At 36.1% G+C, this 23,515-nt stretch overlaps 1 protein-coding gene across 4 annotated transcripts in view; it reads right to left on the reverse strand.

Moving 5' to 3' along the window:
* The window catches only part of LOC139934028 (voltage-dependent L-type calcium channel subunit alpha-1D-like), a 205,497-nt gene that overhangs the window by 136,630 nt on the left and 45,352 nt on the right, over positions 1-23,515 (reverse strand). The gene's annotated exons all lie outside the window — the stretch shown is intronic.

A 23,515-nucleotide genomic window follows, 5' to 3' on the forward strand; every position in this document is an offset into this window, starting at 1 on the left:
TTTGAATAAGCTCACCTTGTAACATCTTTGACAAAAGCAGTTTATACATTATTAAAATGTAAAGGCAATTAATTCTCTTTTTGATTTTGGTCTTGTGAAAAATATAACTGTTCCAGTGAAGATCTTAATCTACATCTAAAGCCCTACAACCCCATTAATCTTTCCCAAAATGCGGGCCCTTCCCTAGCAATCAATGTATTTCTTCATTAGATGAACAGCTGGAGGCGTAATACTTTATGAGCCCGGGACGCAAAGTGCCAACACTGTGTCCCAGTAGAAGCCCATTACCAATCAAATGAAGGTTTTTTGAAAAGTAGTACGACATAAACGTGTTTGTTGCAACAATTACTGCATGGACATGTTTACCCATTCCCATGGAAAAGTTAACTCTTTCCTATCATCACGTCATAAAATGCCAGAATAACCAATCAAACTCAGTTTTTTTCCCAAAACAAAGTTGTTAAAGTTGTTACTTATGACTTCTTGCTGGGCACACTTCCATTACAGCATGTCTTTTATTTAGAAGATTAAACTTTAATTACATTTTCCCATCTCTGTTGTACCAATTTTCTAGGCCTGCTCATGGTTGATATTTGACCCTCAGTCAACAAACTTCATGAAATAGTGTGAATGATGCTAACTCAGGCTAAGTCAGTAAGGCTGGTACAGGTATTGTATGTACTGGCATTTCCGTTGGTCTAGTTTGTAAGACACTGCTCTACAATTGCAAAGGCCGTGGGTTCTACTCCCACCAAAGTAATAAGCCTATAAGCCTGTGGATTTTTTTTCACAGAACTCAAGAAAGTACTGAGCCTTATACAGTGCTAAACACACATAAGTGTACACTAAAGCGTATTTCACAGGTTAAAAGGGAATCTTTACGTATACGCGTGCGTTACTAGGCATTCCTTACTTTAATACACAGCTAGTGCAGAAACTTAACGCTGGCCTGTAAATGCAGAATGGTGACCACAAGTGCAGAATTCGGGGGTAAGCAGCGAACCATGAAATTGCGCCCATAAACCAATCACCTCTTTAACAAACTAAATAGTTCAGGGAAAACAGTGCAACCGACCCACTTTCTTCTGTTTTGAACTAATTGTGCAGTACAGCACTGTGGCACATCTCAGTGGACGTGCAAGCATTACTGGCATGCAGTCATGCAATGGTATTCACATTCTTACATAGAATGTGACTGGACTGAGACCAAGAGTCTAGACAGCTACATCTCTCTGCCCCCCCCCCCCCCCCCCCCAACGTGAACATGATGACTTCTTATTAAAGGCAGTAGACACTATTGGTAATTACTCAAAATAGTTATTAGCATAAAACCTTACTTGGTAATGAGTAATGGGGAGCTGTTGATAGTATACAACATTGTGAGAAACGGCTTCCTCTTAAGTGACGTAGTTTTTGAGAAAGAGGTAATTTTCCATCAATTTGATTTCGAGACTTCAGATTTTGAGGTCCCGAAATCAAGCATCTAAAAGCAGGCAACTTCGTGTGACAAGGGTGTTTTTTCTTCCATTTCTCTCGCAACTTCGACAACCATTTTTGTTTTAGCTCAAAATTTTCACAGGTTGGTTTTTTTATGCATATGTTGATACACACTAAGCGAGAAGACTGGTCTTTGACAATTACCAATAGTGTCCATTGTCTTTAACTCTTTCAATATCCTATATTGTCAATGTACATTTACATTGTACTATAGACTTCTTTACAGTCCCAGTTTTACCGATGTCAGTTCTAATAATTCTGGAGGGGGGAAATATAGGTAAATTTCCTTCTCTTTAATAAAAGATATTTAATAAAAATCCTCCCTTTTTAAATCCCTAATCCCCTGCTCATTTCCTTGTTGCCCCTTGAATAGTCAGAGCACAGAGCATGCATATATCATAACAACCTGTGAATACATTTACTTTTTTCTTCTATCCCATTCAAAACAATGGAGGCTGAGGGGGACGTCACACTTTGAGGCTTGTGAATTCCGCCAGAGATCTGCCTTAAACCCAATGTCCATAATCACCTTTGACCTCCCATTAATTTCACATTGCCATCATGGTCCTGGAAATTCGCAGTTAAAACCGACTTACATGTGTATACAACTAAAAATGGTAATTATGGGTAGGTTGTTCCACAGCCAACAGGGAAGCTGTACAAAAGATTCCATCACCCGTACATTCTCACTATTCATCTTTTGCTGTGAGCACACACTTTTTTGCTGCCTGGTTTGTTATTTTTCTATTACACTAACGCCTCACAGCAGTTGCCATGGTGATTCTTCAGCCCATCAAAAGCCTTAGGATAAAAGTGTTCTTGATGCAGATCGGAGAGCAGAGGAGAGAGCGTGTATCTCATTAGACAACAGTATACATTGTTTCATTTAGTCAAGAAGCTTGATCTGTTTCTACGGACATGACTTAAAAGAAAGAGACACGTCTCCACAACCGACCATCCCCCGCCCCCACCTTCCATTACCCCTGGGGATTAAGTGTATCGCTGATACTCCCTGCCCCTGTACAAAGATATCATGGAGTCCAGTCTCGAATTTTACACTGAACCTCACGCCCATGGCAAGTAGTTTTAGTGTCAGGCCAGAAAACTTATGACCGGAAAACCCAGGTGGTGTTGTATTTTTTACTTGGATAAAATAATAATAATAAATAAAATGCACCTTTTTCGGAGGGGGGGGGGGCGGGTCATAAACAAATGTGGCTCGTAAGTTTCTTAACCCGTCGATGAGAAAAACCCTCATGACAATAATGTGACTTTTCCTTTGAAAGGAAAAAAACTGTTATCCCTTTTTTTCATGTTATTATTGGGGGGTTTTTGTGGATCATAAACAAATGTTCCTTGTGGGCATCTTTTTGCTGGATGAACTAGTTTGTCTGTGAAAAACTCTTTTAAGGACAAAGTTGTTTGTTTTGCAAGACAACCTGAGTATTGAAAAAAGCAATCCCAGCCAGATAGCAGCACCACACAGTGAACTGCTTGTTATGTGTATTGCCATGATGAGTTTCTTAATAATGACTACCCTTGTGCGTCAAACTCGTAATGAAATTTTAATTGCAAGGCCACGGCAGCCCATGGGTCAAGTAAATGACAGGCCATAACTACTTGCCCTGAGGGAGGGGGGGGGGGTTAGGATCCAGACTGATTGTTGCATTCTTTGTCATACGGCGGTCTTATTCATCGCGCTAAGAAAATATTGCGCAACGAAGACGGGTGCTATGTGAACTCAAATAGTTCGGTCTGTTTATATATTAATTTTTAGAATTTGAAGCTACCTATCAAAGATGAATACATATTATCTATAAATTTTAACCATAAACAAAAGAGAATTAATAGTAGCAGTTATTGTTTTTCAATTTGTTGTTGTATGAGAATAATTGAAAACAATTTCATTTTATGCATTGTTGCGGGTCATAATGAAATTCATCTGTGCCTGACATTTTTAGTATAAGACCATGTATACGTACCAAAACCACGATGTAGACATTCAAACTAAACATTTATAAAGGTTCAGACAAAATGGCTCAAACTTACGCATGTAAGTACAAAAACAAAATTAAACATGAGGAGTTAACGGCCAGTTTATGGAGTCCACAAAATGGAGGAAAACCGTGCAATTTCGAGTGTGGATCATTATATTCTACTTTTAAAACATCTTTCCAACCATAGCGCATTTTATAACAAACTGTTTTCAAACACCTTTCAAAGACCAACTCACCAGATCCAAGGCAATGTGTCCCTATAACACAAACCCCTGACCGGCTGGTTTAAGCTGGGTTTAGTTTGGATAAAGAGAGTCTCCGAGGTTGGTAATACACCAACACCACTCATGCATTTTTAATGGTGGTCATAACTAGTTTTTATACAACGCTTTATCTACCGGCGTTTCAAAGCACTCAAAGCGGGTGTTTGAAGTTTATTATTTTTTTAAATCCATTAATCATAGCTAAGGGCCTATAGCACCAAGGGGATGGGGTACTTTTAGCAGCCACTGCCAGTAACGGTGTTATTTTACCTCTATTACATGACACACACGGCTTATGGCTTTGACCATGGAGGTAGAAATAGAAATTTATAACTCCATGCTTTGACATAAGAGAGGATGAAGCAATAATGGTTTTAACCATTATTGCTTCATGTGTCTTGCTTAAAGCCATTGGACCCTATCGGTAAACAGTGTTCTCCAAGGCCCACACTTTGTGTATCACAACTTCTATATCAAATAACAAACCTGTGAAAATTTAGGCTCAATCGGTCATCGGAGTCGGGAGAAAACAACGGAAAAACCCACCCTTGTTTCCGCGCGTTTCGCCGTGTCAAGACATGTGTTTCAAATAAATCCGTAATTCTCGTTAACGAGAATTTGTATTGTTTTGCTGTTTTCTCAAAAAGTAAAGCATTTCATGGAATAATATTTCAAGAGAAGTCTTTCACCACTGCCTTCTGTAAACCCTGTAAGTTATTTGTAAATCTGTGAACTTTTTTATTTTTGCCTGAACTGAAAGGGTCCAATGGCTTTAAGGACTGTCAAGACCAGGACTCAAACCCAAACTTGGCTGATCTGAAACACCAGAGCTTGAGTCTGGTGTGTTTGACCGCTTGGCCATTATATCTAGTTATGATTCCAACCCTGACCCGAGCCCTGGCCCAAGCCCTATCCTTAGCCCTAGCCCTAGCCGTAGCCCTAGTCCGAGCACTGGCCCTAACCCTAACCCAACTCATCTAAAAATCATCCATGAATTTAAGTTCACAGACAAACTCTTAAACCATTTGGTCGCTGCTTCCTTTTCCTCTTGAAATATTGTCATCCGAGAAGAAACTACACACGTTTGCTCATGAAAACAATCATTCATCTTCGGAAAAAAAATGCATAGTTAACTTCCAGCTCAAAGTTCAAAGTCTGAGTTCTTAATGTTATGGTTTGGGAACCGTTTGAAGTGTATGCAAAACGAGTGTGCATTTCCTGTCCACAGTGTGCTTAAATATTTGTATTGCCTGTCTGTGCATGATTGCTTTCAAACAATGTATTCCTTTTAAGTTAATTGTGAAACCTATTAAGTTATCCATCAGAGTGAATGTTTTTAGATGCCTTTTGTAGTTCCAGTTTTTGGCCATGACCTACCACTGTGCATATAATTTACCAGTAGAAATATCAGCTTCATCATCAAGTTTTTGAGAAGAAAAAGTGAACATCACAGAGCAATGTTTTCAGGAGAGTCGCTTAAATAAGTTGTACATGTTAAATTGATTTTCATCTCCTGAGACGAAAATTATTTTTGTGGCATTGTTTTACCCATCCTCAAAAAACTACAGCACCTCAGCAATTAATATCTTATGGGCTGTGTGTCTTGTGTTGTATAAAAAGTACCCAAACCCTTTAACTGTGTAGCTTTTAATTGCTTGTGTTACTAGGTAAAGTAGAAGCCGGATGTTGAATTTCCACAGCAGGAGCATTCATAGGCTCAGAAACAGTGTTAAAAATACACAGCTCATACAATCCATGGGTTAATAAAATAATTGATTTATCACAGTCCTCTACTAAAAAGAACGAACCAGAAGGCCTTAATTAGAAACACCCTATGCTGTACTTTGGCACCATTAAATAGTCCCCATTGATTACAGAAAAGAGAAAAGGGCCACAGCATTAAAGCATAATGGGCTTTACATGCTTAGAATATGGTGTGAACGATATTGACCACACAAACCATGAGGTTGATTACAGCATCAACAATATATCATATTTACAATTGACCCACTCAGCTCATACAACAACAAAAAAATCGATAAAGATAACGGCAAATTACGTATTTCTGATGAATGTTCATTCAGTTATTAGGAAGAACTTAGACTAAGCTGTTTCAAAAGATCGATTGACGTACATTCAAATTCTGGGAGTAGAAACCTAATTCGTGAAATATGGGCCCAATTTCAAAGAATATTGTATCTGCACAAAAAGTAGCTAAGCCCAACAACATCCTGTTAAAGGGAAGGTACACAATTGGTAATTCTTCAAAACAAATATTAACCTAAAAATTGACTTCGTAACGAGCATTGGAGAGCTGTTGATAGTATTACACATTTTGTTTTTGAAAATATCTTCCCTTTTGCCTGGTATGTTTTGGCTTTTTTCTCCAATATCCTATTTACAATTGGTCAACCCGGCTTATACAAATAGTATACAAAACGATAAAGTTCAACGCAATTCACATATGTCTGATGAATGTTCATTCAGTTTTCAGAAAGAACTCAGACATGTTTCCAAGATCTATTCACGTACACTCAAACTCTTGGAGTAGAACAATTTCAATGAGCTGTGTATATGCACACAAAGTAGCTAAGCCCAACAAGATCTGTTAAAACCCAATGTTGATATCACCTTTGGTACAAAAGTTGCGCAAATAGATTAAAACCAAGAGATGTGAGAGAATAGAACTGAGAAAAAGGAGTTCGAAGTCATGATAATTTTAAAGATGCTGTCAGATTTTTTGCCCCAAACATTAAAAAATATATTTTTTTGAGTGAATGGTATTTCAAAGAGTATCACCCGCTCTAACGAAAAAAAGTGTAACTTTTACTTTTAATGGTCAGGAACCATTACAAAAATTTAAAACGATTCTTATAAAACACATAAGAATTTGTCACATGATATAACACAGCAATACTAAAATTGAGTACTTTTTCAGAGTCATGTTTTCAATTGAAAAATATATCCAGCTCTCTCTATTCAACATTTGTCTTTTCAATTGTTTTAATTTAAATAAAGATTTTGAATAAATACAATGTAGTTTTACTTGTCATTGTTTAGTTCAAGGATGCAATCCCTCATTAAAGCTGAAATCCCAACCAGATGGATTTGGGGTCTGGCTGGCTGACAACTAAATACTCTTATGACTGGTCAAATTAGTATTGATAAACTTATTGATTGATTGGTAAAAGTATTACAAATTGAAACAATAACTTGAACACAACAAGCAAAACATAATCTATGCATGTATCGTGAAGATTTGTTTTGCCAAATAAATTGCTTTACAGACAGTGGACAAAACAATTCCATGGAAAATACTGTACAAATGTTAAGTGTGATCGGCCATTTCCAAATTTTTTGCAATTAGAAAGCTGCATGTATGATAATAGAAGCAAACATTCTCAAAAACAACAATGGAACTCTTTAAAAATGCATATAAATTCAATTTGTTTTGAATTCATGTTTCATCATACCATGAACTTTTGCCACCTTTTTCCCAATGTGAACAACTAATGTATCAAAATATTTGGCAAAATGGTTTTGTACAGATTCTTGACATAATCACTGCTGTACATTTTCAGCAAGTTGCCAGGGGTCAGGCTAACAAAGATAGTCCTGATATATAGTCCTGATATAGGACTAGTGCTAGGACTCTTCAGGAGTTCTTAAAAACTTAAGGCTAGTCCTAAGTTAGAACGAGTTCTGTCCAGCCTATTTCACTCCACTGCAGGAGGAAAACCTCTTCATCAATAATCCATTTTACTCTATCCTGCTCTTTCAAAAGAAATGCCCATGTACATGTACTTAGTTCATCTCTCCATCTTGTGTTTTGTCTCCCTCTTTTTCATGATCTGTTTCTTGGAGTCCAGTTCCTTAGGACGAGTAAATGTAACTCGTCCCAACTTGAGATAAGACTAGTCTTACCTCTTTGTGATATCTACCCCAGGTCTAAGTACATGGAAAGTTACATCAGATCTTTCCAGAAATCCACAGGTTAGCTCTTCCCTTTCAAGGCAATAGCTTTGACTTAACATTAAGAAGGCTTGATTGTATCCCCTAGGTGACAAAGATATAATCAATGCAACAAGACAGTCATTGCTACCAATTAACAGGGCAGGTTTCCTGTCTGCTTAGGAATCAGTATAAGACTGGAATCAAGTCTACACATTATTTCTTCGTACAGGCTGAGTTAAAGCTGGTTACCTACTTGGTGCAAGGCATTCTTGTTGAGTTGGTAAAACATCTATGGTAGTACCACCATAGCGTAACACAGGCCCTACGAAAACGGTGACGATGTAAGAAAAGTACATGGAAAGTACCTTTCCACAGGGCAATAGCTTTGACTCTATGTAATAAAGGCTTGATTGTATCCCCTAGGTGACGAACATGTTATTGCACCCATCATACAGTCATTGCTACCAATTACACAGGACAGGCTTCCTGTCTGCTTGGGAATCAGTATCAGGCTGGAATCAAGTCTACACATTATTCCCTCCTGATACGTACAATGAACTTTTTTTGCAAAGCGAGTTACATGTATACACTGGAATTTGGATTTCACCTGCATGACTAAGTGCATTTGTCAAATTCCTGACATTCGGCTTAAGTATGACGCCACAAGTTTTGTAGAAATTGTCCAAGACCGATAAAAAAAGTATTATAAAAAGTGCTTCTGGTCACATTTCACTCTGCTGCCATGTTAGAAGCTAGTTATGCGTAGCTCCATAAACCTTGCAGGATAATTGGATGGAGCACCATCGGCCGGCATCACTGAGTGACAGATTTGAACACTACATACAATAGGAAGCCACGTTGAATAGCCGCCAATATTATGTCATTGGTGTCTGGTTTTAAATGCCAATCATTATCCATGTCAAATAATTACTGGTTCACTTGCTTAGTCCTTTCTTCACAAACTCAGAACCTATGTAAAACCAAACCAACACCTAATGTAAACACACTGTTACAAAGTATTGTCCCAGATTTTGTTCACTTTTTTTCTGAAAGTGACGACAACTCTCTTGAAGATGAAAAGCTCATTTTGAAATCAGTCATTTGGAACACTCACAAATCAAGTGGAAACTAATCACTTTAAGGGTTGCACTGCATGATCACCCTTAGATAGATGTATGGGGTATTTATACGTGCATAAATTATTTACATGCTTTGAATTGTTTGCCACCATGATGTATTCACATCAGAGAACAGCACATTTATCACGAGGTTGAAGGCTCAAGCCCAGCTCTTAGTAAACCTTTCTTTATTCAACCCTTAAAAGATTCATATTCCCCAGTCAGTTACCCATGTGGGGCACTTGATGATCAAAACAAAATATGAGTCAATGTGTTTCAAATAGGTTTTTCTTCCCAGTTTATGTTGTTTATCTGATGTTCAGCTTTCTAGTTGGCATTGTCTAGTCCTTGGTCTTTTTTGTTGTCCCTTTGTGTTTGTTTCCTGCCTTCGTTGAAGAAATTTCTTCCAAAACTTTAACAGTGTCTGCGACTATTTTGTCAGCCCCATTAATCTCGAACAATAAATCGAGAAATTTAGCGCATAATGCTTTAGTCTCTACGCGCAACACAAAACATAGAACAATGAAATGTGTGAAACAAATGTAATTTCAAACAACTGAGTCCTTAAAAGTCCCTTAAAAATCAGAAGAGAGCAAGCTTGGCGAATGCGAATTGGCTAGTCTTTCCTTAATGAAGGAGCAATTATAGAAGGCTCTTTGACCATAGAATTTTGAGGGGAAAAAAGTAGATTGCGTCAGTAAGGATTCTCCAGCAGAACAGAGTGGACGAGAAGGAATGTATTTATGCAGAACATCAGACATTCATGAGATACATTTTTAAGACAACTAGAAGACGATAGTCACAGTGCGCAAATGCAAGTTGTGTGTTACCTGAAATCGATTGCCTCCCCTTTATTTTATAAGTCCCAAATGAATCCGTCAGTGAGTTTGAGAGAAACAAGACTTGGAACACCGAAGATGTTACTTTTTAATGTAGTCAAAAGGGCAGGAACGGTCGGTACGCTTTTAAAATAAAAGTGCGATGCACACAACCACGCATGTGCGCTGTGCAAACAAAGAAAGTATTTGTTGGCACTTCATCTCCGGCACACCATGAAAACTGATACTACATATTCGCCCCCGTTCCTAAAAATTATGAGCTTTTTTGCAGCTTCTTCAAATAAGACTATGGTTCTTTGGATGGATTGTGTTAAGCACATCTCTTAACAATACAAAAATATATGTAAAAACTCTAGCCATGAAATCTTACTTGGTCAAAAGATATTATTTGTTTATGAGTTTCTTCAAACAAACAAGGAAAGTTTGCTTGCCTTAAAATTGTGAGGAACTGCTTTTGCAAAAGATGTCTTTTATGAATGATGCAAACACTATGAGTGGAATGGCATTTTATGTAACTTTGTTTTTGTCTGAAGACCTTTAGCTGATATTGCTTAAGTGTTTTTATATTAAATAATGTCTGTAACTACAACAAAGGAAATAAAAAGTGACTGATGTGGGAGTTTAAAACAGGGTTGAGATTTGATGAATGTGAAAATTCCTGGGAAAAAATGCTTGTGCGTCTGGGTTCCCCCGCACTTGAGACCCGGAACCATAAGTGGCAGGGAACCTCCTTACAGACTTTATGCAACACAAGAAATATGAAAACCGCAAATTTCTCCAATTGGTGACTGCTTCACTGAATCCACTGAAAATTTGAAGGCTGGAAAACCCAGAGAAATCGCAAGTTTAAATGAAGTGCAAACTGTTCCAATTGCTTTATGAGAATACAGATTACACAACCAGAAATGTGTTAGGGCCTACTTGATTTTAATCATCTATGGTTTTTGACCTCTCATAAAAACTATAGGTTTACTATTAAAGTCATCCAAGTATCAAAATAAGAACCATTGTTCCATGAATCTGAGATACCTTTAAGTTAAGAACTCCCTGTAACACCCACTTGAAGTCTTTAGTTTCTATAAACCGAGGTGCACCTTTAACAACTGCGCCTAAGGAGTGCTGGAATTCGGTTCACCCCAGGTGCCCCTTTAATGGGATCCAATTAGAGTGCCTCAGCATCTACCACTCATCAGCGTCTTCCTCAGTGTTTGATTAATATTTAGGGACCCCTTTAATCCCATGGTTTCTCAGTGTTTGATTCATATTTAGGGACCCCTTTAATCCCATGGTTTCTCAGTGTTTGATTAATATTTAGGGAGCCCTTTAATCCCATGGTTTCTCAGTGTTTGATTAATATTTAGGGACCCCTTTAATCCCATGGTTTCTCAGTGTTTGATTAATATTTAGGGACCCCTTTAATCCCATGGTTTCTCAGTGTTTGATTAATATTTAGGGACCCCTTTAATCCCATGGTTTCTCAGTGTTTGATTAATATTTAGGGACCCCTTTAATCCCATGGTTTCTCAGTGTTTGATTAATATTTAGGGAGCCCTTTAATCCCATGGTTTCTTAGTGTTTGATTAATATTTAGGGACCCCTTTAATCCCATGGTTTCTCAGTGTTTGATTAATATTTAGGGAGCCCTTTAATCCCATGGTTTCTCAGTGTTTGATTAATATTTAGGGAGCCCTTTAATCCCATGGTTTCTCAGTGTTTGATTAATATTTAGGGAGCCCTTTAATCCCATGGTTTCTCAGTGTTTGATAAATATTTAGGGAGCCCTTTAATCCCATGGTTTGAGATCAGCGCCGCCTCCCATCCTCGGCGTGAACTTTACTCTTTACATTACCTATCACTTAGCAACAAGACTTTCGGATCTTACTGTAAAGGCGACAGGATTCATGTTATATATCCATGCATCATTCTATACAGCCTTCAGCCACTTCTAATCAGTTTCCTCTGATAGCTTTGGAGTGGCTCTGCTTTGAGAGAGAGAGACAAAAAAATGCCATTTTGCAATATCCAGTTCCATTAAAAAAAATGCATCTGCATCATGTATAAAATTGTCTATGACAGGGAACGTCATCGTTCAAAGATTCGGAGCTAATTTTATGCAAAGCACTTAGTTTGAATCAAAGATTGCTTTTGTAAGAGTTGAACGAGCGAAATAAAATACTGTGACGGCTGCTGACGTACTTCACCATTTAAGATTGTTGTTAAAACAAACAAACAGAATCAAATCCTCATATTTACAACTGTACAAAGATACATTTTCCCAGCATTAACACGAAACTCGGCAGCCAACATATGTCCCCACACGAACGTGAACACTTTAGAGCCTCATCGTGTGCATTAAAAATAAATAAACTGTGCAAAACCTGACCCAATAGTGGACCATTAAGCATGGAAACTTACCAGCCATACTAATGCCTCTTTTCATTGTCATGACAACTCGGCTATACACAAGGTATGAGGTTTTTTAAGGTGTTCATGAGGGATTGAAGATTCTATCTCGAAGCTTTTTACTGTGAACAGATCTGAATACCATTATGGATTGGATTTAAGACTACTGCCAAGATGCTTTGATAACTGCCTTCCCCGTTGTTTAAATAAATTTACTGTAGAAATCTCAGTACAACTATTTTTTTATCAGTGTGATGTTTCACATTTCACAATTTTTTTTTATTGTCATGGCTATTTCTGTAAATCTTATGTTAATCAAAAACGAGTAGAATTGCAATATCTAATTTATACTTCAAGAACGAACAGCGTTGTTGATTTCCACACTTTTCAGGTCCAAATGTACATGAAGTAACAACACTGTAATTATTCTGACTAAAAAAAACGGTCATCAGAGTCACAAGAAAATAGTGAAAAGAAAATTATATGTTTCCCTGTTTACAAACATCAGGTTTTTGTCTTGCAAGATCAAAACTATTTGTTTTACTCGTTTCCGAAAACTATGCATTTCAGGCAAACAATATTTTATGTATTTCAAGGGAAGTTCTCTACCATGACCATCCTTATACCACAAAAGTTATGTGCAATTTTTTTAGCACAAGCTTTCCACCGAGCCAACTGTTAAGCACCACATACAAGATGTTCTTTTAATTTGTGTTGTAATGATTAAAAACCTTAGCTATGCTGTCTCTCCTTATTGTTGACAATTGGTACACTTGTGTTTAAATACATAAACATTAAATGCAGACTTAAATAATATATGTAGATAAGTTGCAATAGACGCCATCTACAGGCAAATTGCATCTTGGCTTGCAATTGCGTCAAGTGCTCAGTTTATTCACGCAACCATGCCGTTTACTACTAACCAAGCAATGAATTTTGTGAAATGTGCATTCGTGCAGGTCGTTATCATGCAAAACGCATGGCTGTGTGTTCCAAATTGCCCGTAAAGATGGCCGATTTACGCCATGTGGGAATGCCACAACAATCTCACAAAAGTGAGGTATGAAACTAGGACCAGAAACTTAGGAGGTATGTTGAAATGATGGCGTTTCCATCTTTTGGTTACCCCTGGAACTATAGAATTTCAAGGAGTAATTTGTGGGAGAAAGTAACCTCATCAATGGATAAGCAAATCAGGAGTCGATTTCAAAATAAGTTGGGCAGAAGATATAAAAAACTTAATGCTAGTCGTAGGTTAAGACGAGTAACTCGTCCTAATTCTTGATAAGACCGGCTCTTTGAGAAATCCAACCAAGGGAGCAGAAATTCTTTATAACTGAAGAAAATAACAGGAACTCACATAAGAAGAATGAATTTTCTCGCCCCTCAACTCACCAAAAGCAAACAACAAACAAACAAAATAAACAAACCCAAAAAATTAATCCATTTCAAAACGTGATCTTCCTCAATTTGAATGATCTCTTTTGATGGGGAAAGATTTATGAATGAGATGAGTGCTCTCTTCCCCACTTACAAATTGACATCTTTTCACTTTGTTACAATCTGTCCTCCGAGAATATTTATGATCTACAGGCCTCTTACATGACGTCTGTTTACAAAGACTTCCCCTAAATTGTTATTTTGTCCTTCAATGACGAGGCATTCAAAACAAACAAGGAGTTTAGCCTATAAATAGATACAATAAACAAAGATTTGAATATTACCTTATCAGTCACCGTGACTCCCATGACTGATTCAGCTTAAATGTTCACAGGTTTAATTGTTTCATGTATATTTTGGGACCTAACAGCTGCCATGTTCAGGCCTTTAACTTCTCTCTCTTTAAAGGGCACAGCAAATTTCCGTCTGGAAAAGGGGCACTTCTGAGAGAAAAATGTAAATTAATTTTGTATTGGAACTTATTTTCTTTTTTGAAGTTTATTCTATTGTGTACTTTTGTTGGTAGGTGTTAAATTGCTGAAGAAAATTAACTATTAATTATTGTTCATAAATTATTTGACTATTTTTCATTATCATTGGTAAACCCTTTTTTAAGATGGATACAAGATAATTCTTTAATATCAATCCTTATAATTTGCTTTGTGTGTATTTCATATCATCAAACAATAGTATTTCTTTGGGAAAGAAAGTTCACATTCGTTCAGAAAGACAGATGGAGAGAGATAGGACAAGGCAAAGAAAGTTGTCCTGTACATTAGGTCCTAACTTTGAAACATGCCAACATCAAGAAAGGTATTAAAAAACATCTTGCCAAAGAGTTTTTAACATTCCAAAAGTGGTGAAATAAATACTGGATAGTTTCAGCGGTTTTGTAGATCCACTCAAAACGCTGAGAAAAACTTTGTTTTATGTGGAATTCCCGCTTGAAAATTGCCATCAATAACCCTAGTGATGTTGTCTGCCACTGGGCCCCACTGTTCACTGTCATCACTGCTGGTATCTGTTCATAAGCCCTCTACAGCAGACACAAACACCAAATATGGTAAACGCACAAACACACTGCGCTGCTGCAAACCCAACTACACGTCTGCTCAATGTTATGACAGTCCTCAAAATTTTCTATCATGTGAACAGTATTAATAATGCCCTACAGGTTTTTATTAATGCCTATAGCAATCATGTGAACAATGTTATATGCAGTCCAAGTAGAACATGTAGAGCAGAAGGAGAAGGTTGTCAATTAAAACGTAATGTAGTACATTCTAGGTACTGAGAATGTAAATAATACAGCTTTGGTTTTAGGGGTGCTAAATTACATGCAGCATACTAGATTACAGGTATCAAAATTCATAATTGTTTTATGTCCCATTTCAGTTGATTTCAGCAGTCTGAAAATCTGTTTTTGTTTAGTGTGTGCATCAAGTACTTATATAGTGGATACTATTTTAAAATGTCATTGAACCTTTTAATGTCTGGTTCAATTTAATAAACATACGTGAAGGGACAATTTTGACTACTCTTCACTCAAAGCTGTTTTGATGAGGGGTGGATGAAAAAAAAATCCTGAATTAGTTAACCCTACCCTTGTGGTTTATGTTAATTGATTGATAAGTTACGACTCTATAAAAACTATGAACACTTATTTGCAGGAGTTGACCTGGACTGGATTCACACCAAGGGTCCACAGAGGAGAAAGGAAAAAACCACTATATAAGCCAACCTGATCTCCCTGTTATATATCTTATAAGTATACTAAATGAGGTGGGATTTGCACCAGGGTCCACAGAGATGAAGGGATAAACCACTATAAACCAACCTGACCCCTCTTGGTATACATGTCTTATTAACACTTAAAGCCATTGGACACTTTCAGTAAACAGTATTGTCCAAGGCCCACTCTTCGTGTATCACAACTTCTATATTTAAAATAACAAACCTGTGAAAATTTAGGCTCAATTGGTCATCGGAGTCGGGAGAAAATAACGGGAACACCCACCATTTTTTCGCACGTTTCGCAGTGTCATGACAAGTGTTAAAAATCAATCCGTACTTCTCGATATCGAGAATCGATATTGTTTTAATGTTTTCTCAAAAAGTAAAGCATTTCATGGAATAACATTTCCAGAGAAGTCTTTCACCATTACCTTCTGTAAACCCTGTAAGTAATTTGTAAATCTGTGAACTTTTATTTTGTTTTTCTGTACCGAAAGTGTCCAATGGCTTTAATACAAATTATCACTTATTAGTAAGAGGAGTGATTCGAACCAGGGCCACTGATATGAAATGAGCAAATCACAAGCCAACCTGATCTCATTAATGTTAAATGCACATTTTCTCTAATAATCTGGTATGAGGTGGGATTCCCACCAGGGTCCACAGAGGTGAATGGGGAAAAAAAAAAAACAATAAGCTAACCTGATCCCCTAAATGCACATTTTAATTGTCTCTAATAACCTGAATACTTTACTTCATTACAAGTCACCTGACTCATTATGAAGTAAAGTCACTAGGTAATTACCTCGTTAAGCCAAATTACCTTGAATCCATTCACAGGATGTGTTTTTATTGGTAAAAGTACGACTGATGTTTACAAAAAAAAACAGCCAGAGATGGTAATTTAATTTGTGAACATGTGAGTAGAGAGAAGTGCATGGATTCATTTTTTTAATTTTTCTTTATATTTTGTTTCCCTTTTTGCAAATTAATCGTTAAACACGATTCAAATACAGGGATGAGATTTTGTGCTTGTGAACCTTCCTAAAAACTGACTTGGAGGCCAGGGGTTCCGGCCCTTGTTCTAGACCAAGAACCTCAGCTATGTTACAGCTCGAAAGGTTTAAAGACTCTCTGTGCATCAACAGAAATAAGAAGCTACTGGTTTGGGCAAATTGTGTCCAGAAAATGTCTTTCTCCCTTTCTTTGAGTTGACGAAAAACCTCTTGCTGGGTGATGCTACATTTCAAACATGGTCTGTACATTTTGGAAGATAATTTTTAGTTCAATCCTGAATTTTGATATTTAATCGAACCGCCATTAGTGATAATTCCTTTATGGATTGTAGTCCATTTGCTGAGTGCACCACAACACTCTTTTGATCCTTGAGCTGCTCTTTAAACTATAGCTCAGAACTATGACATTATGACATTGAATAAATTTGAAAAAAGTGAATATATAATGAATGTATTTTAGAATTAGAATTATCCAACATGTTGTTGCTAAATGAGGACACCAATCTTAGTTTAATATGTTGATTGTGTCTGTTACATTTGTCCCAAGCCTTTCATTTGGCTAAATATTGGCATAATTACCAAATGTTGCAAATGCACACCTTCTCAAGACTAAATTGAGTAATGTTATTGTTTAGACTGTAAACATCTAAACCAATCAATTTATGTTACAGTTGACTTGTACCACATGTTAATACTATGCACATGTCACTTAATTAACAAGCTGGTCATTACAACGCTGGTGTTAAAGGCAGTGAACACTATTGGTAATTACCCCCCAAAAAAGAAAAGCTCTACTTATGAAACGAGTAATGGGGAGAGGTTGATGGTATAGAACATTGTGAGAAACGGCTCCCTTTGAAGTAATGTAGTTTTCGAGAAAGAAGTAATTTTCCACAAATTTGATTTTGAGACCTTAAATTTAGAATTTGAGGTCTCGAAATCAAGCATCTGAAAGCACACAACTTCGTGTGATAAGGGTGTTTTTTCTTTCATTATTATCTCGCAACTTCGACAACCAATTGATCTCAAATTTTCACAGGTTGGTTATTTAATGCATATGTTGAGATACACCAACTGTGGAAGCTAGTCTTTGACAATTTTACCAATGTAGTGTCCAGTGTCTTTAAGAACATTGTCTGAGATATATCAATCATGTTGTCTGTACCTACTGCTCAACTTTTAACCTCCTCATGTAGGTAAGGTTGAATGAGTAATGAACTGTTGAGCAGGTGGATGAGGTGAAACGAGTATTAAGTAGACTCAACTCAATATTGCTTAACCCTCACAGTACCAAATTGGCTCGACATAATATAAACAACCTATAAACAACCGATGGTGACCGACTTGTTCAACCACTCATGCATTAATGCGAAACAGTACGGAATGTGTTCAGCGACCAGTTCTTCTAACCTTCACTCTGAATGAAGATTTCATTTAAGAGCAAAATAAATAAAAGGAAACTTTCTTGTTTATTGAATTTCCCTTTCATGCCAACATCAAAGAGATTTAAAACAATAAAAATCCACATTCTCGTCTTCTCGATCTTCCAAGTGTGATTTAAAAACTCAAAAAGCTTTTTGTTCACAGGCACGACTCCATGTGTTTTGAAATTTCAGGTCTTAACACTACCTCTGTTGCCCTTGCCTTGGCCTTGGTGCCCCTTCAAAAGTTTCCCATGGATAGATTTTAAGATTTCTTAATGGAAGTGCCCTTTTCAAAATGAAAATGTCCTTGCCCTCTCTCAAAGATGAAATTCCAGGCCTTGGACAAACTGATTTATGGGCTATCTATCTAGAAAACTAACTTGTGTATTGTGTTCCAAATTAGGACTGTACTGCTGAAAGAAAGTACAAAACATGGCTTTGATATTCATTTCAATCCCTTTTTTTATTAGAGCAAAATTCAAAATCTACCTGTATCTGTGTCATGTCCTATGAAAGCTTAGAGAGCTTTTAGGGTTTTTCCCCTTAAAATTAATGAGGGGAATTTCCTGAAGCTCAAATGATCTCCTCCCTGTCAAAGAAGACATTTTGAGTCTGATTGACAAAAAGTCTGCTCTTCTACATTATTTTGTACTTTTTACATGCTCCCCATATCTGTATATGTTCATATTTGTATATAAAAATATCTGTAAATTGTAGTTTTATTCTTGTTGTCTACTGTTGCTATGCCTTTCCTGTATGTATTGTATAGTCTCCTTTACACAGGGAAGACAATTTCATGGTTTTTTTATCACGACAATAAATATTTGTAATCTTAATCTTTTAATTATGCACCAAAAAGATAGTTTGTCTGATGCTTCATTATTGCATCTGATGAAGCAGTTGTTGCTACGAATTTCAATCATGTAGTTTTTTTTAAACACTATTAGTTAGTCTTAAAGTGCTACCACTATCTTCCTTGTATTTTCTATCAGACTTCTGCTGTGATTTTGTAGTATTTTCAAGTATAATTTTTCTTGTAAGGGCAAGGCAGTTTTCTCTTAGTAAAGGCCATCTCTATGAGGAAAAACACAACTTTAAAGGCAGTGGACACTATTGGTAATTGTCAAAGACTAGCCTTCACAGTTGGTGTATCTCAACAATATGCATAAAATAACAAACCTGTAAAATTTGAGCTCAATTGATCATCGAAGTTGCGAGATAATAATGAAAGAAAAGTAACCCTTGTCACACGAAGTTGTGTGCGTTTAGATGGTTGATTTCGAGACCTCAAGTTCTAAATCTGAGGTCTCGAAATCAAATTCGTGGAAAATTACTTCTTTCTCAAAAACTAAGGCACTTCAGAGGGAGCCGTTTCTCACAATGTTTTATACCATCAACCTCTCCACATTACTCGTCACCAAGAAAGGTTTTATGCCAATAAATATTTTGAGTAATTACCAATAGTGTCCACTGCCTTTAACAAGAACAGTTTATTATTATTATTTGTGTAGGGTTTTGTATCGCGTCATGATTGTCAAGACTCTACGGGTATTGTTATTTTGTTATTACTATATAATTATTATTAGTGTTATTATTAAAGTGCACCAAGGCAATGACCGGGACTATGGAGGCAATTAGAATTTGTTGCCTCCACAAAGTATCAGGGCTGAGCTAATGAATGTATGGGTTTTGGGTTCTTTTTATAAATATTGACAGTGTGTGGAAATAAAGAAAAAAAAAGCAAATCTTTGCATTTTTACTTTACCTAAAATATTTTCTGAGTTTTAAAGAAGAAAAAAGAAGATAAAAAGAAAACTAAAATATCCTGACAATGGAAAAAAAATGGAAACCTTTTAAATCTAGGTACTTTTAAAGAGGAAAACTAAAACAAAAACATAATGTACAAAAGATGATACTTAAGAGGGAAGCAAAACAATGAACCTACATGTAACTTGACAGGCATGAACACCTTTCTCCTCAGAGTGTCTGCTTTTAAGTTTTCATTCCAGGAACTGTTCAGTTTTTATAATTCAGTACAAAAATAAACCAAATATATTTTAAGAGGGCTTTGGTGTACAAAACAGACACACATTCACCTGGATTGTGCTTTAATAAAATAATAATGATAAAGTGTGGTACATAGTTTACATGCAGTTTGTCCAGCACCTGGACACACGTTTTTGGTTTTTTTTTTAAATATCGACATAATGTATTTATAGAAAGTAGAAATTTGAGCTGGTACTGCTGAGGCGATGAACATTCTTGACATTTTAGGCAGCGGTAAACTACTTTCTTTAGTATACACTGTGACCTCATTAGTATACAGGTACATGTGATCAATTTCAAAATGAAATCATCAAAGCTTTGAAAACTTCTACATATTTACATTTGATTTCAATCTCAGGTGTTTGAATTACAATTTGCTTACGAATAATAGTTGTGCGGGGATGATGTGTAACTCTTTGAGCGTTGGCATTTTTTCCATAATTACCAAATCACAGAAGTAAAACTCATTCTCTTTCTGAAAATATAATCATAAGCTATGCCAATATTACAAGGAGCGTCTCCGAACAAAAGCAATAAACCGTCCTTCGTTATAGTCCTCATTAACGACTCATCAATCACCAGGGCAAGCAACCACGTCGTGGTCTCGCTGTGACAGCGTTCTTTAAGGGCCCTCCTCTTTTTGGTGATTGCATTTTGATGAAGTTTGCTAACGGAAGAAATGGATGGCTTCAATTGCCTCATGACGAAGTGGAAGAAAATGAGATGTGTAGATTTTGCTGCTGTTTGGGAGGGGGTATTGACTGAAAGTTAGATACATATTACATGATAATGAAGTAAACTGTGAATTTATAAGTTAATCATTTCTTGCAGGAATGACAAACAAGATGTATATAAGCTTGAAGTCCAGTAATGTCAAACATTTGGCGCCATGTAGATTTTATGAATATCTTGAAGTTTTTGGAATGGATGTTTTTCATGTTAGAATAGTTTACAGTTGTTATGTGTCAAATCACATCTCTTAGTGGTTAATATCAAAGTAATAGTCTTGTAAAACACTTTCATGTGCACTTTGGTGTCAAAATCTAGTAACATAGTCTTTTAGCGCAATAAACAATATCCTATTGATGGATTACAGTTCATTACATTATAGTATTGGGCATATTGACTGGCACTCCTTTTGTCCCTTCATTTCAAAACATGATCAGTGTTTTTTTTAAGGAAAACAATTCTCCCTATTTTAAAAGAATTTTTGGAGTTTCCCTTGTGGTTTATATTGATATTTTAAAAGAAAAATCTACTAGAAAGTTCATTTCTGCCATTAACTGTCACTTTTGACTTTGTGAGTATTCACTTTTTGTTTTTTTTATGAGTAGTCACTTTTGATAAGTCCATATTTCGCTTATGAAACATTGCCCAGTCAGGCAATAACAAAAAAGTAAATCTAAGTACAACAACAAAGTACCCCGGTGTGAACAAATATAGTATTTGGCGCTGTAGTAAACATTGCATTTGGAGCCTCCAAAACGACAGAAATTTTTACAAGAAAATGTTCACAAACATCTTTAAATGTTAATCAATTTAAGACCACCTACTACGTATGTTAGCCCGAGTGGAAAAATAAAATTCAACCCAATTCTCTGCATTGGTTTACACCACATCACCTCTCAGTACACAAACCCTTAGTACTTCGGCAGACAGCTCTACTTGTGTATTACAATAGGTTTATGTGTGCTCTACCATTGTGCCACATGTGTGTGCAGTTGCTTCCTTTTATTAACACACTTGCTATTCATAATTTATGTGCTATTTTTCGAGTGTTATTTCAGTTGAGTGTCTTTATAGTTTCACCATACACACCATTTTGAACTGTATTGAGTATACGCTCAATGCAGTGTGTAACATGTTTCCAAAAGGTAAATTCAAAGTGAAAAAAAAATTTGAATTAAGTATTTTTGACAAATTGTGAAATATTCAAACAAATTGTCGATGATTATTTCACTTATTTTCATTGAATGCGACACACTTTCCAGATTTTTGCTATACTCAAGAAATTATAACAGATTCTTTTGCAAGAATGAACAAAAATTCTTAATAATCACATTTTAAAAGAAAATGTTTAAGACCTATAATTTGTCAATTTCATTGTTGACATTTAAAGGTATATTTTATAATCTACAGAATAGAGGATCACAAATCAGATGCAATATGCAGTAAACCTCTCTGTTCTCCGACGTTATAAAGAAAACACATTCCGAAATTCCTACATCTCAGAATTAATTAATTCCTTGGATGATGCGTGGGCGTAAAAATTAGCAACAGTGAGTACTGCCCTCAGTCATTTTTGATTTATGTAGAGATAGTGGGAACTATGTTTTACGAAATGGGACAGAAAGGTCATTTTAATTACAGGACAAATTACATCTATTGTAGAGAGCGCATTGATGAGACATGACAGCAATATAGCGCCACAAACAGCCAAGGCTAGCTTTACATAAGGGATTAATAACAGTGAACATGGAAGATAAAATAATTGCTGCTCGTTGTACAATTTTGTTTTAAATTAAACTGGGGACTTTTTTTTTCTTTTCAGATGTGGCCTTACAGAAGGCTCACTTTTAAAATTGTGACATGTACTATGTAATTTTGTTTTATATAGAATATTTAAAGGATCATTCCTCTTTGGGTTAAAGGGTAGGTACATTTACACGTTTGGTAATTACTCAAAACAAATATTAACTTAAAAACTGACTTGGTAACTAGCATTGGAGAGCTGTTGATAGTATAAAACACTGTGGGAAACGACTTCCTCTGAAGTAACATAGTTTTTGAGAAAGAGTTAATTTCTCACTAAAATATTAAAAGACTTCTAGCTAGAAGTCTTTTATTCCTATCTGAAAGCACACAAATTCGTCCAACAAGGGTGTTTTTTCTTTCATCATTTTCTCCGAACTTTGATGACCAATAGAGCTCAATATTTCACAGGCTTGTTATTTTATGCATATGTTGAGATACAGCAAGTGAGATCACTGGTCTTTGACAATTACCAATATATTGAGTAAGCAACTTCCCTCAATTGTATAGCAGAGAAAATTCTATAAAAAAATGTGTCAGTTGTTACTCAAAAAGCATCATTTGTTAATGAATATTGGCCCCCATGCAAACTTGGTGGGCGAAATCATTTTTTCGTTCCCCGATTAATTTCTTTGTGTATGTAAATAAATTTGTTTCTATGGTTTCTACTTTTTTGTGAGTCACAGAAGTGTCAACAAGGAATGAGGAATTGTAGATTAGGGTACATGTATGGGTGTGACAAACCATTGTTTTGCAACATAAATGTAAGTATTTAAGTTCTCAAACAAAAAGCATCTATCAGCTACAAAATAAATTATATTTTAACTTTAAATCATTAAGGTGGTCAGGTTTATCAATGAAAAACAGTTCATTCAGTTTTCCCAGGAATTTTGTGCAATTTTAGGCCAAGTATTTTAAGTTTTTTTTATGATTGAGCGTCCCCACCCTCATCCTTTCCTTATGCTGTAAAAAAAAACTAATTGTTTATGAATTGTTTCACCTTGACACCATTCTTTTGAAAATTAATTTATTCTTACCCATATTTTAGACTTCTAAGTTCCACAAAGCCAGCAAGTATTATTTAGTCTGGCTTTTACTCCTCGTGAAAAAAAATATGTATAAATAAACAGGAGCTCATCCTCCTCTGGAGGATGATCATAAACTGTTTTATTTTCTTTTTTACTTCACCTGATGCTTCAATCTGGATTAAAAACTAAAGTGACTTTTCAGGGAATTGTTTCTCAGGCGGCAA

This window comes from Asterias amurensis, chromosome 2, assembly GCF_032118995.1.
Source record: "Asterias amurensis chromosome 2, ASM3211899v1".
NCBI lineage: Eukaryota > Metazoa > Echinodermata > Asteroidea > Forcipulatida > Asteriidae > Asterias > Asterias amurensis.